General features: G+C 39.0%; 1 protein-coding gene and 2 long non-coding RNA genes across 12 annotated transcripts in view; 1 reads left to right on the forward strand and 2 right to left on the reverse strand.

Annotated features, from left to right (window-relative positions):
• The window catches only part of LOC126926018 (neurexin-1), a 659,019-nt gene that overhangs the window by 640,101 nt on the left and 3,727 nt on the right, over positions 1-15,191 (reverse strand). The gene's annotated exons all lie outside the window — the stretch shown is intronic.
• Positions 1-15,191, forward strand: part of LOC126926057 (uncharacterized) — a 114,182-nt gene that overhangs the window by 37,356 nt on the left and 61,635 nt on the right. The gene's annotated exons all lie outside the window — the stretch shown is intronic.
• On the reverse strand, positions 10,498-14,673 carry LOC126926060 (uncharacterized). The gene is made up of 3 exons (XR_007714241.1): positions 11,143-14,673; positions 10,811-10,946; positions 10,498-10,615 (listed from the first exon to the last, which is right to left on the reverse strand). It is a non-coding gene; the product is annotated as an uncharacterized LOC126926060 (long non-coding RNA).

Here is a 15,191-nt window from a genome sequence, read left to right on the forward strand (position 1 = left end):
AAATAACGGACCGAAGGCAATTCGATGTTTTTTTAGAACTCGCTGCTTGACGAAAACTATGCTTTTATCGCTACATTGTGTATATCTTGCTGGTCATGTAATACGATCTGTCTTCCACACTGTAGTACCAAGGGAGACGGTTAGGAATACGGCCTATAGTAAATCTCAGGGCGTAACAGTTTTAATGCGCGAATAATAAACGAAAATTCACTTTCTTCTTGTTTTACAGTGTTCGAATAAGAATCCGTGTAGATAAGAAGTAGCGACGTATTTGTAAAGTTGAGACATTAGCGCGTAAGAACGCGTTAAGAAGTTGCTGTTCAAATGATTTCTCACCCAACTTCTTTTCTTTTTATCTTCTCTGAAAACAGTGAATCAAAGCTTATACCACTTGGGTGTTTTACGTTCACTTTGCTACCTTTTGCTGAAAGTTTACATTACGAAAAATGTTCACATTGCCGTGAACAAACATCACCATAAATGTTTTTAGATGGAATTGGAAATTGTTGGTTTTTATATAGAGCACGCAGTTGCTTAGAAACTCGATACCGGGTTTAGTTCGTTTTTGCACAAGTATGAGATTCTTGCACCGAACCATATAACGCACACTACGATATCCTTTGTTCGTGAACTTAGTTTCTCGTTGCTGAATCGACAAAAAATGCTGGAATGTTTACTGGCTTCGAGGAATCTTCGCCAAACCCCATTCTTTACAATTATCATGTTTTTTGCGTGTGTTGTCCTATCCTGTTGCATACTATGATGCACATAACGCGGTTCTAATTGCAACGTCGTCGCTGTCCGATCCGTAAGACCATCTGCGTGAAATGTCAAGGTGAAAGGGACTATAAATCGTGGAGCCTAAGAATGACGGACACGTGAGACTCGTAACAGAGATCCCATCGATATTATGATCTTCGATACGTTTCAATTACTGGCTCGTATGGGTGGAACATAGTATAACACAAATTAACAGCTCGCGTCCTACATAGCTGTGGCAAATGCGTGTAAGAAATTCAAACACATTTATCAATCGCTTCACTGGTAAATTTCGCGCATCTCACGATACGTGAGCCCGCATGGCCGCTATTGATCGACACATAATCTACAAATCCATCCATCATAGTCCACTCGTTGATAGATTATGGACGCGTTATCATCCGCTACAGTGACAGTGATAGTACAGGCCTACTACACCAGCCACTTTTAATGTAGATATTTTCATTAACCGAGCAACATTATTTTCCATGACAATCTTTTTCTCCCTGTTACCCTTTGGTGTGTGTGTGTTCTTCTTTTTTTGTTTTGTTTTTTAAGAGTCATAAGTTGAACGAATAGGCGAACAGGCGTAAAGCTTATCTCTCTACTGATAACGCTTGTTAATGTAATTATGGAAGGTTGCACGAGCGGCGTGCTACGAGTTAATTAAGTTCACTCTGACGAAGCAGCCACTCTACGATAATTCTGCTATCTTGTTTTACTTTCAATCGAAGGGCCCGTAACAAAAATGCCCGTCGTCCGCGTTCCCCCCTTTCAGGCAAACGAATCGACGCTTCGGTGTCTCCAATTTTCCATACGTTTCCAACAAAATATATTTATCAAATTACGCAGTCGCTGCGATTTTATGTTCGCCAGTTTTCCACCGTACGTTTCGATGATTTTAACGAAATATATGTATCGTATTATACGATCGCGGAACAACGTCTAATTAAATTTGGAAACGGTGGCAAAGGTTGTTGCCGTGAAGGCGGCTAATGTTGGCGGTAAATCAGGATACGAATTATTTTTCGCAATATCGATGTTAAATTGAAACATCGGACTTGTTGCTCGATAGTAATTGGCCGTGATTGATTATAACGTGTTCCTTCGGATCGTCGAATGCCAATAACGCGGCGGAGGAAGCGCGCTCGTAACGTAGCGCTAATTGCATCATATCAGATTAAGGAAATTAATGAAAGCTCGCGTGTAAGACCGGCTGAATAATTACATCGCATACCGCTAATTGCTACATCGAAAAATGAAATAAGTTTCGCGGGTATTAGTGGCGATTAATCCACGGCGATCAGTCAACGTCGAAGCGAAAAGACGCCGGAGGCAAACTTATCTTTCCAGCAACCATATCCTTTCGCCGTCTATTAATCACGTTTATCGTCTTTTTCGTTGCTTTCGATTCCGTGGCTCCGCGGACGCGTATGAAACACCGGCCGTTCAATAACACCGGATTCAAACTCTCGGAAAAAACACCGTTGAAACGCGCATAATTGATAGCCTGTCGCACGTGCCGCTTTGCATACATTAACTTATCTGCCTCGTGGCTTATCGCGTCGCATTACGCCACGTAATAAACGATTAGCGTGCGTAATAAACGTGTGTGTGCAATGTGCAAGAACCACTGAGCAAAGGCTAATTGTTATTTAAAGGAGTATGCTAACTGGGAGCATTAGAAAAATCTTTGTCTCTGGATTTTCGTAAGCGTTTTCGCTTCTCTGCAAGAACAGATTCTCGGAACTGTATTTGCAACGGCACTTTCTCGCATTCGTACGATTAACGAAGGTGTAAAGATTTGGAGAAAACGATACGCGTGAAAGGCGCAACACGCGAGCTTTGAACACAGTTTCAGTGGAAACTGAATTTTCTAAAATAGTCGCACGCGGTAGAATTGTCGAGAAATTATCCTTTTTTCTTGTTCTTTAGGCTTGCGTTGATGGCCATGAAAAGGTTGAAAATTTTAGACACTGGAAGGTGGAGAAGCTGTCGTTTAAAAAATCGTGAAATTCTCGATATTTTCCCTCGCAGTTTTCATTCACGTTATAACCACAATTATGTTAATTAACATTTTGATTACTACGTTGGTCAAATATGATCCGGCCATGGTTTCTCCTGTGGCGTCACGGGGTCATTGGTAACCGGAGAGATTCAACTTCTTACAATTGTAAAAATTGCATGACAATTGATGATTAGTTAGGGTATTTTGAATATAACCGATAAATATAAGATACTTTGAAATAAAAAGTGCCCCATTGAGCAATTAAATATTTTTATTAGAACAACAATACAAAAAAATGAGAACAAATGTTGCATCTAACGGCACAATATCTTAAAACACTTTAAATATAAATGTGGCTCGTCAATACAATCTGAACAATAGGTGGTCACCTTTTTGGTCCGATTCTTAGCAATTTTTGATCCTAACTGTTTTCTTTATAACACTCTCTGCAAAATTTTCGTGCCAGCTGCGCTTGCCTTTCTTTCTTCTGTATTTCGTATGGCAATCTTTATCGAATAAGTATATTTGACGGTTCTGGTGAATGGTACCGTGTAAGGTGCATTGGGAGTGCCATTCCAAAATCTGGTACCTCGATTTTTGTTTTTGTTGCTTGTTTATAGAGTATCGTGTTTGAAATTGATGTATTTCACAATAACTCGAAAAGCTAATTTTGTATACAACTCGAGGGTTCTTCTATGTGGTGTAGAATATGCTATCATTTGATCTGATAAATCTACAGCACATTTTCCTCTGTTGTAATCTACCACGAAAAGGTTGAAAATTTTAGACACTGGAAGGTGGAGAAGCTGTTGTTTAAAAAATCGTGAAATTCTCGATATTTTCCCTCGCAGTTTTCATTCACGTTATAACCACAATTATGTTAATTAACATTTTGATTGCTACGTTGGTCAAATATGATCCGGCCATGGTTTCTCCTGTGACGTCACGGGATCATTGGTGACCGGAGAGCTTCAACTTCTTACAATTGTAAAAATTGCATGACTATTCGGGGTTAGTTAGGGTATTTTGAATATAACCGATAAATAGAAGATACTTTGAAATAAAAAGTACCCCATTGAGCAATTAAATATTTTTATTAGAACAACAATACAAAAAAATGAGAACAAATGTTGCATCTAACGGCACAATATCTTAAAACACTTTAAATATAAATGTGGCTCACCAATACAATTTGGACAATAGGTGGTCGCCTTTTTGGTCCGATTCTTAGCAATTTTTGATCCTAACTGTTTTTTTATAACACCCTCTGCAAAATTTTCGTGCCAGCTGCGCTTGCCTTTCTTTCTTCTGTATTTCGTATGGCAATCTTTATCGAATAAGTATATTTGACAGTTCTGGTGAATGGTACCGTGTAAGGTGCATTGGGAGTGCCATTCCAAAATCTGGTACCTCGATTTTTGTTTTTGTTGCTTGTTTATAAAGTATTGCGTTTGAAATTGATGTATTTCACAATAACTCTAAAGCTAATTTTGTATACAACTTGAGGGTTCTTCTATGCGGTGTAGAATATGCTATCATTTGATCTGATAAATCTACAGCACATTTTCGTCTCTTATAATCTACCACTACCATTGGTTTATCGCGAACATAATTTTTTTTTTCCTGACCTCTACCATTTCAGCCGTTGCGTCGAAATCATAAAAATGATCATAATACTGTTTACTAATATCTTCTACGCGTTTTAGCAATATATTTTGCACGTTTTGCTTACGACGAAATAACGAATGCGAATGGTTTGTTGAAATAAACGAAGCCGTGTTACAATATGTCGCTATCAACTATTACCAAGGCGCCACGGTGGTCACCCGTGACCACCAATAATACAAACGGTCCATTGGGGAAGAATGTTGTCTTACATCATCAATTTGCTATTATTTTACCATTTTATGCTTTGAATAATAAAAAATACTCCCGTGGCGTGCAGAGCGAAACGTGATTCCGGTGTGGCAGCTAACGTGTTAAGAATAGTTTTGCTTCTCGATTCGAGTTAGTGGAACGACCATGATAGTGTCAGCCAGTAAGACGCGTTTGCTCCGAGCCTAATGTGTAACTCGGTTGATCTCACTTCCATTTCTACCTTTATCTCGTGAATACTCTTAAGACACAGACAAATAGATAAAAATCAATTTTATAGAAAAACGTCCCACTATTGTTTTCGAAAAAAAATTATAAAAATTGTAAAGAACAATGCTGTCGAATAGAACTGTAAAGCACTCGGTTAGAAATTTAGAATTCTCTGGAAGAAACATGGGGAGAAGAACGAGTTAATCTTGCTTTTCCTTCTAGCCGTAAAGTATGAATATTCGTGGAGGATATTAAATATTCCGATGGAATATCGAACACGGTCAACTTTCAGAATCAACCTACTGCTATTAGGGTATTGTAAAAGCCGGATATTAAGGCGGATAAGCGATAGCTGAAGATTGTAAAAACCAGCTGCTACGATTTATTACTTGGGAAAAGCCAGTAAAATCTGTGTATTAGAGGGTTACATGCTGTAGCCTTGTATTATGCTCTTTTCTTGCCTATGGTACTTATCTGCTTTATAATTCTACGTTTGTTAGAGAAATTTATTCGCGACGTGGATATATGCACGTTGCTTCTAAGCCGAAACTGATTGCACGTACACAAATGGTTACGCGACATGTTACCATAATAAATCATGATCTCGGTTAACGAGTCACTTATTGCAGATTTATTCGAACTTTGCTTTTCAAATTATATTCCGCGTATGCGTGTTCACAGATGAAAGCTACGGTATTTTCTCTGTAATTGATCGCCGCTATATTTCTCGTAATTGATCGGTCGCCGGTTCCACTGCTGGTTAACGAAGAGATCAGCCAGACAGTTGCTTTTGACGTACCGCAGGCAGCGTAACCTGACGCCAATTTCATCGATTTGCATGAAAAATACTAATTACCCGTTAGACAACGACGAAACTCTTTTACCCCTCGTCTTTCCAAAAGTAAACTTTCACTGGCCTATTTGTAGAATTTTTCTGATTAAAACGAGACCAAACGCGATATAATTCGAACCATGTTTACGTGTATACGTAGCGGACCAAAGCGTTTGATCTCGTTTTAATGAGAAAAACCACGTCGATCAATAACCTGTTATAGATGTTTAGATATTTTTACAACGCATATTCCATGGAATTAAGCTGTTTCGTGGAATTAAATGGCAAACAACGTGCTGCAGAAATTGCCAATTACAAGTCAATAAATACACCAGTGTCTTTCTAATCGCTCGTCTTTTCTGTTCACTGTAATTAGCCAGTCGTCGTTCTCTCTGCTGCTGAAATTTCCCTCGAGCGGTGCCTCTGTTCCCTTTGACACGTCGCGAAGTTCGATAGCTGAATAGCGTAACCAGATCCGAATTCAATTACCCATGGGACAATGACGAAAATCTTCTTCATTCTGGCTGCTTAAAGACTGAATTATCGCTAACGTATTTATGAGATTTTTCTGATTGAAACGAGACCAAATATAGTTTGAATGACATTCAGGTATATTGGGCTGGCAACTAAGTGATCGCGGATTTTGTCATTACCACCTAATGACAAAATCCGCATTCACTTAGTTGCCAAAGGGTCCTCCAAGAGGATCAACCGTTTAGCTGCACTGTTAAGACTTTGCAGCTTACGAATTGCCAAACACTCGACGTACACGCGCACTTGCAATTCTCTGGCATCCTCAACGACTATGCTGTGTGCCTTATGCACTTACAGCACACTCAGGAGCGTAGGAATTGCGCAAAGTGTACACACGTGCATACATATGTACATAGTCGCGGTTATATTTTTCCAATGCACGTGTATAGTTTGTACCGTTCGAAATTTACACCCGTTATATTCTTCTGTCTTTGCGAAATCATCGCCGTACATCGTATCGAGGAGCAGCATGGAATTCAAAGAGTTGGCAAACCGCTCGAAGAAGGAGAAGACGAGAGTTCATTTATTTGTACGCGTAGAAACAGTGAAAGCGCAGCTACGTGGCTGGCAGAGACACACCGGCCGTTTCATCTTCTTCCCAAGCTCCGTGGTGGTTCTTTGTGCGTTCGAATTTCCAGCTACCGTTTCTTAGATGCAATTTGCCAGCAGTTACGTAATTCACACGAGCGAACTCGCGTTCCTTTTTCTTCGCCTCTCAGATTCATAAGAAGATCGCCAAGACACGCTAAATAAATCGATTCGAAATAAACGTAAGAGCATGAAACTTGCCAAAAAAAAGTCGCAGAGAGAAAGCACAGTACTTGTTGGATGTAACACAATGGACGATAAACGTGGGAACAACAAATGCTGCGAGCGGACAAGCTACGTTTTTTGCTGTAATCTGATCCGAGTCTCGTCGGTGGGAAAAAGTGCGGGAACTGGCGCATTGCGAACGACGATTAGTTGCTATTGACGAAATCCGCATTTCCTTAGTTGCCAATCGAAAAAATTCGTGAACTTTGCTAAATGGATAATAAATTAAGAAATGATATATAGAAAAAAAGCTCTTCTACGTTATACAAGGTGTCTTCATTTTAAATAGTCAAACGTTATACGCTAACATAGGTGTACAAACGCTTTGTAAAAATAATTATGGCAAAAATATACCTACAGACGAACGTTATCGTGGCAGATGTACGATACTTATACGAAATATATCCTGCATCACTATCGTTTCATAGGAAACATCAAATAGTCTTAACTAGAACGTGAATCGGTCGTACGAACTTTACGAATGCTTGCTTGTCGAAGAAACAAGACAATGTGTGGCGTTTTCAGCAAGTTTATCGTACCGTGCGGGAAGTATCCAGAAAAAGGAGTTTGGCGGAAGGAGACGACGGGGCATTGTTCCTGCCAGCGCCGGTTCATATTTCTGCAGGTGGCCGGCTGCCAAGAATGCATCCGCGCTTTGCCTGTTATTACGCTCAACTATTCGAATTTTAACGACGCTGCTCGTTTGCCAGTGGCCAAGCATAACGGACGTATCTGCGAACGATTAGATAAGGAGACAAATCGAGAATATCCGTGAGGGGTGAGGGGGGCCGGGGACGTTGCTTGGTCAACGTAACTCGCACGCCATAGTATAATTCGGCCGACGTTATCGTCCTTGCAACATCAGAACGCGCTCAATGCAACAAACGTTGCCTACAATGCACGTGGCCGACTTGGATTTATCGACGTGCCAGAAATTGTGTTTCTCTCGGTTTCGTCCTTTGGATACCTTCGCGGCCACGCCCCTGCCAACGTCCGAGATTACATTCATCCTTCGTGTTTCATTCGTACACGAACGAGCAGTTTGTGGCTCGATGGAACTCGCCACGAATTCCCTCCAACGAGACATACACTGTCACGCTAAATTGATATTGTCGTAAGGAATATGAAGTAAGGTGGAAGCGCCAGGCAGCGAGATTTTCATCAACAACAATGACTCCTATTAACCCTCGACTGTCGACAGCTTGTTTTCTAATGCTCTTAACACGACTGAATACTGGCTCAACTGTGGCTATGATACTGACCTACAGTCGGCCACAAAACGTTTCCAACACTGTACACTTTTAGCAATTCTTAGCTTTAGATTTTCCAATTTCATTTGAAACGTGCCAGTACAACAGTGTGTTACATCGTGTCACATTGTGCCGTGTAGATAACTGTGTAGATAAACGGAGGGAAAATTATTATTTATATTTATATTGTTATCGTTATTATATAGTGTTATTTATTGCAAATGCACAGGGGCAGAGGTGTATTAGATTATGTAACGCTATTATGCAAATAAGCTTTCCGGTTATTATTTATCTGTCTGAAAGGAAACACTGAAAAAGAAAGAATTCTTAAATCGTAAACATTTCAGACTCTAATTATATGATACTAATTATGGGCTTGAAATTAAGCAACGATTAAATTGTGCACATAAAGCTGAAACTAATAACGATGATTCATAGTTTAATGTTTAATATTTAGTTGGGTTTCCCATATGTTCAACAACATGATATAAACGTTTTGGGGAAATAATTTTTTTTTTAAATAAACCACTGATTCGTTTCCATTCTTCTACCAAATGGTCCTCATCATTTCTCACGACCTTTTTCTTCTCCTAGTGAAATATTACTAATTATTTCAAAATTTGTGTATCGACTTTGTCCGTTCATTCTGAGCACATTGGTAACGTAATTAATGCGCACGTTGTGATACAACGTACATACGAACATGTACAAACATCGAGAGTATTTAATGGAAAGATTGAACTAAGAAATTGTTGAATGTGTATCTTGCGTTCGAAAGATCTTCCGACATAAAATTCGCAGTTTCACGGTGTTCCTTTTAATATTTAGACAATGATAAATAACAATTCAAAAGAGTTTTTCTACCATCATTTAGATACTGCGGCGCATCACGATGTAATAGATTTTTGTTGATTCTTGTACATTTGTTAAAATTATAAAGCTTGGGAATTGAAATTGTACAGCGTGTTTCGTGACCGACTGTAGGTATTGGCAACTAAGTGATTGCGGCTTTTGTCATTAGGTGGTATTGGCACAATCCGCAATCACTTAGTTGCCAACCCAATATTTATATACTATGTTCGCGTTTCGAAAGGTTCCATAAATAAGAAGAGTATTACATTTTAAGAATCACATTAATAAAATGATTTTGAACACCTGTACGTTAATAAAATAACACGTGTTCAGAGCGAAAACTACCTTTTTCGACTATGCAGCATATTTCTACCAATAAAGCAGCATGCAAAAGATTTATTATAGTAACTTAAGGTCAATGTTGGATAGGTAAATTTCCATCCAAATCTTAGCGAACGTATATTCGTTCGAAAGCCACGAATCATCGCGTGTTTAATCCGCCGCGCAACCAACAACGGGATATTTTGTAATTGATATCTTGTCGGTCATAAACAAGAAGGTTTCGTTTTAATTGTTATCCAATTTTCGAACAGAAGGGAATTATTCACGGAGAAATTTCAAGCAGTCTGGCCGCGAACGCCATCGTTTAAAATACCGAACGTTTTAAAATCTGAATAAATCCTTCGAAATATACGGCGTTCTCTCACGGACGCGTCTAAGTAGTTGCAGCATGTGCGGTTTCAGACAGGCGCGCCCGTAAAATCCAGCTAAACGTTAAATTACATTTAGCAGTTTATCGTTGATTTACGCGGCCGGTTCCCTGCGAAACAGTTGCAAGAAAAATAAGCGTCGTCTTTTTGATTAACGTAACAACCACAGAGTCTAACAAGTAGTTCTCCGCGTCGCTCTCCTCTCTGTTATTAAACAAGAGTCCATTTCAGAAAACGAAGAAGGGCGGAAAGGAATTTTTAGCTGTAGCTGTGTGCAAAGAACAAGAAAAAAAAACCATTTCATTTTTTCATCTTCTTTTCTTCTTTCCCTTCTTTTTCTCTTTTAAACGAGCCTGGCGTCACGAGGCACCGAAACGGTGTCACTAGCGTGCGTAACAATACGTCAGTGCGATGGCTGGCCCAGATTAACGTGGACGTAGCCAATTCTTGATATCTTGGAGATAAAGGTTATGGCGATTACACGCGACCGATGGATTTATCTTTAGTACGTATTGAGTTGGCAACTAAGTGATTGCGGATTTTGTCAATACCATCTAATGACAAAATCCGCAATCACTTAGTTGCCAGTCGATTGTAGACACGAAAACCATGAAAACGGTTGCTGCGAAAAGGCAACCTTTCAGACTTTTTTCCCAAGTCGTGAATTTTTATAGTTGAAACATTTTATTTTACACTGGAAATATCTATTGGATTGGCAACTAAGTGATTGTAGACACGAAAACCATGAAAACGGTTGCTGCGAAAAGGCAACCTTTCAGACTCTTTTCCCAGGTCGTGAATTTTTCTAGTTGAAACATTTTATTTTACACTGGAAATATCTATAGGGTTGGCAACTAAGTGGTTGCGGATTTTGTCAATACAACCTAATGACAAAATCTGCGATCACTTAGTTGCCAGTCGATTGTAGACACGAAAACCATGAAAACGGTTGCTAGGAAAAGGCAACCTTTCAGACTTTTTTCCCAAGTCGTGAATTTTTTTTAGTTGAAACATTTTATTTTACACTGGAAATGTCTATTGGATTGGCAACTAAGTGATTGTAGACACGAAAACCATGAAAACGGTTGCTGCGAAAAGGCAACCTTTCAGACTTCTTCCCCGAGTCGTGAATTTTTCTGATTATAAACATTCTATTTTACACTGGAAATATCTATAGGGTTGGCAACTAAGTGATTGCGGATATTGTCATTAGTTTCTATTGACAAACCCCGCAATCACTTAGTTGCCAGTCGATTGTAGACACGAAAACCATGAAAACGGTTGCTACGAAAAGGCAACCTTTCAGACTTTTTTCCCAAGTCGTGAATTTTTTTTAGTTGAAACATTTTATTTTACATTGGAAATGTCTATTGGATTGGCAACTAAGTGATTGTAGACACGAAAACCATGAAAACGGTTGCTGCGAAAAGGCAACCTTTCACTCTCTTTTCCCAAGTCGTGAATTTTTCTAGTTGAAACATTTTATTTTACACTGGAAATATCTATTGGGTTGGCAACTAAGTGATTGCGGATTTTGTCAATACCATCTAATGGCAAAATCCGCAATCACTTAGTTTCCAATACTTCCCTACAGAGCGCCACGGCGTGCAGTTAGGATTTAATGTATGATGATATAGATGGAATAAATCGCGGAGATTCTTATGTTAAATAGCGCTTAAACGATGCCACGAGTATTCCGAACATCAAAGTAAAATGCTGCTGTTATATCCGGACACAATGTGGTTAACGTGTTCCACAGTGACAGATACATAGAGGAAGAGAATGTTGGTGTATGGAGGTTGGTAAATCGTGGCACAACTGACTGGCGGATGATTGCATGGAAAAGAAATCGGTAAAATATATACAGAGTAGTCTAGGGACAAAGAAAACACGCAAATTGCTCACTAAAAAGCTATTCACTGTATGAGAAAGCGGTTCGTATAAGAACCGAATGCTTTCAAAGGGGGTCATAGTCTGACCTAGTTGATTTTTTTGTAGATCAGCAGGTATAGGTCACGGGAAGGCGACATACGTTTCTTTGTACAAATATATCATCGTCGACGTACATCTTGAACAAATATATTTTTTGTTTTTCGTACAAATTATCTTGGGAATAGTAGCTTTCTCTACAACTGACACGTGACACGTATAAATACGATCATTTTTCCGATGAATTTCCACCATGTTGGTGCAACAATGGAAAACTCTGCGATGCATTTGGACTATCGTACACTTAAGATCTTCTAATAATCAGATTAAATTCTGAAAATAATTTTAAATCAGACCAGCTGTTTCCCGCTCGTAAAGAATTTGATGCTCGGTCCCTTGCAGTGTCGTCTATGAGAAGCCTCCGTTTGTGTGAAAAAGCTGTTGGTTTAGCGGATCTTTCAACTCTACTTTGACAAATTTGATGTGTGAGTATTGAAATATGTATAATTTTGTGTGCTGGACTAGGTCGGCAGCGTAGTAGTGACACACGTATGTGAATATGAGTGTGTGGAAGTATGTGTGTGCACAGCGTCTCGAGAAACAGACGAATGTAACTGATCCGTTGGCAGTGCGATATGGAAGATGGCGAGACAAAGAGAGCGCTGAGACGCGTGTAAACGTATCGACGAACATCCTGCAAATCGTTTATTATATAAATCTAAAACTATTTTAGTATGAATTCTAAGTGTAACCTTAATGTTTCTTTACTTTTATTTTGGCGATTAAGATTCACGATTCTCAACGGTGAGAGACAGGAAAGGACGCGATATTCTCAGGTTTACATCGTCTTTGTCTCTCATATGTTAAATTTGACCAGTCAAAGTTGTAATATCTGCTAAACTAATACATTTTCCACATAAATAGCTTAATATCTTTTTCCAGAGGTCGATTGTTGCATTTAACACGTTGACTGCCACGATACCCGCATTCGGGTGTCAGCAAAGTTTCTGGTCGGGCCACGTAACACATATTCGGGTGTCGCTTATTTGACTACTTGCGAATGATCGTCGTAGCTATTTGAAAAGATATTCCACAATAACAAAACTGTTGAATTGTTGTAAATGTAATAGGAAAATGTTTTATTAAAAAATTATTTAGAATGTAAGACTTTAAAGCATTCTGTACATAACTGAGGTTGGTCGGGTCAATTTGGACAATAAGTTGTTGTTTTCTTTAAATTCTTTTGTGCCTTTGTTCGCTTCATTCGATGTCTTTTATTTGCATAACATAGTCTGCACGCGCGCCTAATGCTTCTTCCGGAATCATTTTTCCGAACGGCGATATTATGCCGACTCCGTCGAAGACAAGGATTTTTTGTACTTTCAGACAAGCCTAATAATTTTGCAACTAATAATCGTCTAAATATCCTAATATTTATGTTCTTCCTTGTTGCAATTTCGTAAACCATCGAAGCGTTTACGACAGAAATTCCCAGAAGGAGTTGAATGCCAAGTTTTCTGTACCATTTGATTTTCTAATTGTGGTGGCGTAAGAAACCATTTGGTCGGAATAATCTACACCACACTTTCCTTCGTTATATTCAACAACAGCCAGTGGTTTTAACGTTGCGAACAAACGAAACGAAAGATCATTCTTGAGACCACTGCATGAGCGACTCGCATTACTAAAATATCGATGGAAGCACCTATTAGAGAACGCTTGGTACTGCTGCACGCGTGGCCTCACGGAGATTTCTTTTCACGCGTGCCAGTCAACGTGTTAAAGCTACATACCGCGCATCACCTTCACACGACCTCTACCTAACCACCTACAAGAAAAAAAAGAGACTAATTACGCCAGATTAGCGTAGCCCCTACGAAACCACTTTTCATACAGTAGTTTCCATTACAGATAGTTTCCCAGTAATTTGCATATTTTGTTTATAACCGGACGCTCTGTACATAGCATACAAATTTGTTTGTTACTGCTCTGCTTCCGAGAGAAATCATTTTGAATGTCATGAACATGTTCGCTGTACGAATATCACGTACATGTTACTCGTTTGAAAAATCAACTTAAACATTTGTGTCACAAAATCACAGTAATATATCGCTGGTTTCTGTTCCATAAGAAAATCATAGAATTGGACTAGAAATTATTTACCTGTTACTGTGTTAACTATGTATGTACGCACGTAAATATTTTACAAACTACGATACGTCGTCGCACCGTTAAGCTACCGGAAAATACCGAGAAAAAGGAGGAACTCGGCTATCGTCGATTGTCTCGAACGACGATAACGTTCGTATAAACGTAATCTCGAAGCTTGTCGAGTTGCACACGCTGCGAACGAAGTACGTGCATGCGCACAATTTTGAAATTTTTCACTCGTCAAATTTTTTTTCCATTTCTAAGTGTTTCGTCTAAAATCTCCTGGGTTGGCGACCCTAAGTGATCACTTAGTTGCCAAGAAGAACGCCATAAAAGACGCACTTTAAATCGTAGGATACTTTTTATCGTAGAATATAAAATACGCTGCACTATAATGACAAAATATAGCACTGTATGTGTGTGTGTGTGTGTGTGTGTGAAAAAGAGGAGGGCGAGAATCTTAGATTATCCGTGTAGTTATTGTAAATTTGTAGTTGCCAGGTAAATGTATTCTCAAGAATATATTTCAGCTTGTGCAGCTTGTGCATGCTGCTATCTGGAAATTGAGCTTTGAACATCTTGTTCGTTCTGCTGCTCGTTTATCGATGTATTAATCTTTTGCTGGCTAGAAAGTTTTTGAAAATACTAAAGCAACTAAATGGAGCTGTAATTTACATATTGTGAGATAAGATTGCTGAGAAAGCAGAAATCAAAAACTGATAGGTTTTTAAGTAAACTGAGAACAAAGTAGCAAAAAAGATGAAATGAGTTATTTAACGAGTAAAATTGCTCCTTTGTGGATAATCTGATTAACATCATATAATACACGTAACAATTATTAGTTTTCAGATGCAATTCTAAGACAGTAGTAGCAGTATTAAAAAACACAAAATAGCAACTATCGTCGTATTCATTTTGCCAAATGCTTTGACAACTTTGTTCGTCGAACTGGTAATTTGTACGTACGCGAAAAATTTTAGCCGAAGTTACAGACGAGATGTCTCCTAACAGATAACAGTAAATAGAACAGTTTCTTCACACAAGCTAAATATTTCGCTTTAGCCAAGTCAGGATAATCCACTCCGGACATTTTTCTGGATCGAGGACCTCGAAGCGAAAACTTTTCCCTAACACGAATCACAAATACTTGGGGAAGTCCAAAAATAAACTGGCCATTAGAGGAGTCACTGCATCGTTTTATCCTCTCTGCCTATTGATCGGCCGTTTCCTACTATTTTTGACGTAATATTTGAGGGATGGGTCTGCCA

The sequence above is a fragment of the Bombus affinis genome, chromosome 17 (assembly GCF_024516045.1).
Source record: "Bombus affinis isolate iyBomAffi1 chromosome 17, iyBomAffi1.2, whole genome shotgun sequence".
In the NCBI taxonomy this organism is placed as follows: domain Eukaryota; kingdom Metazoa; phylum Arthropoda; class Insecta; order Hymenoptera; family Apidae; genus Bombus; species Bombus affinis.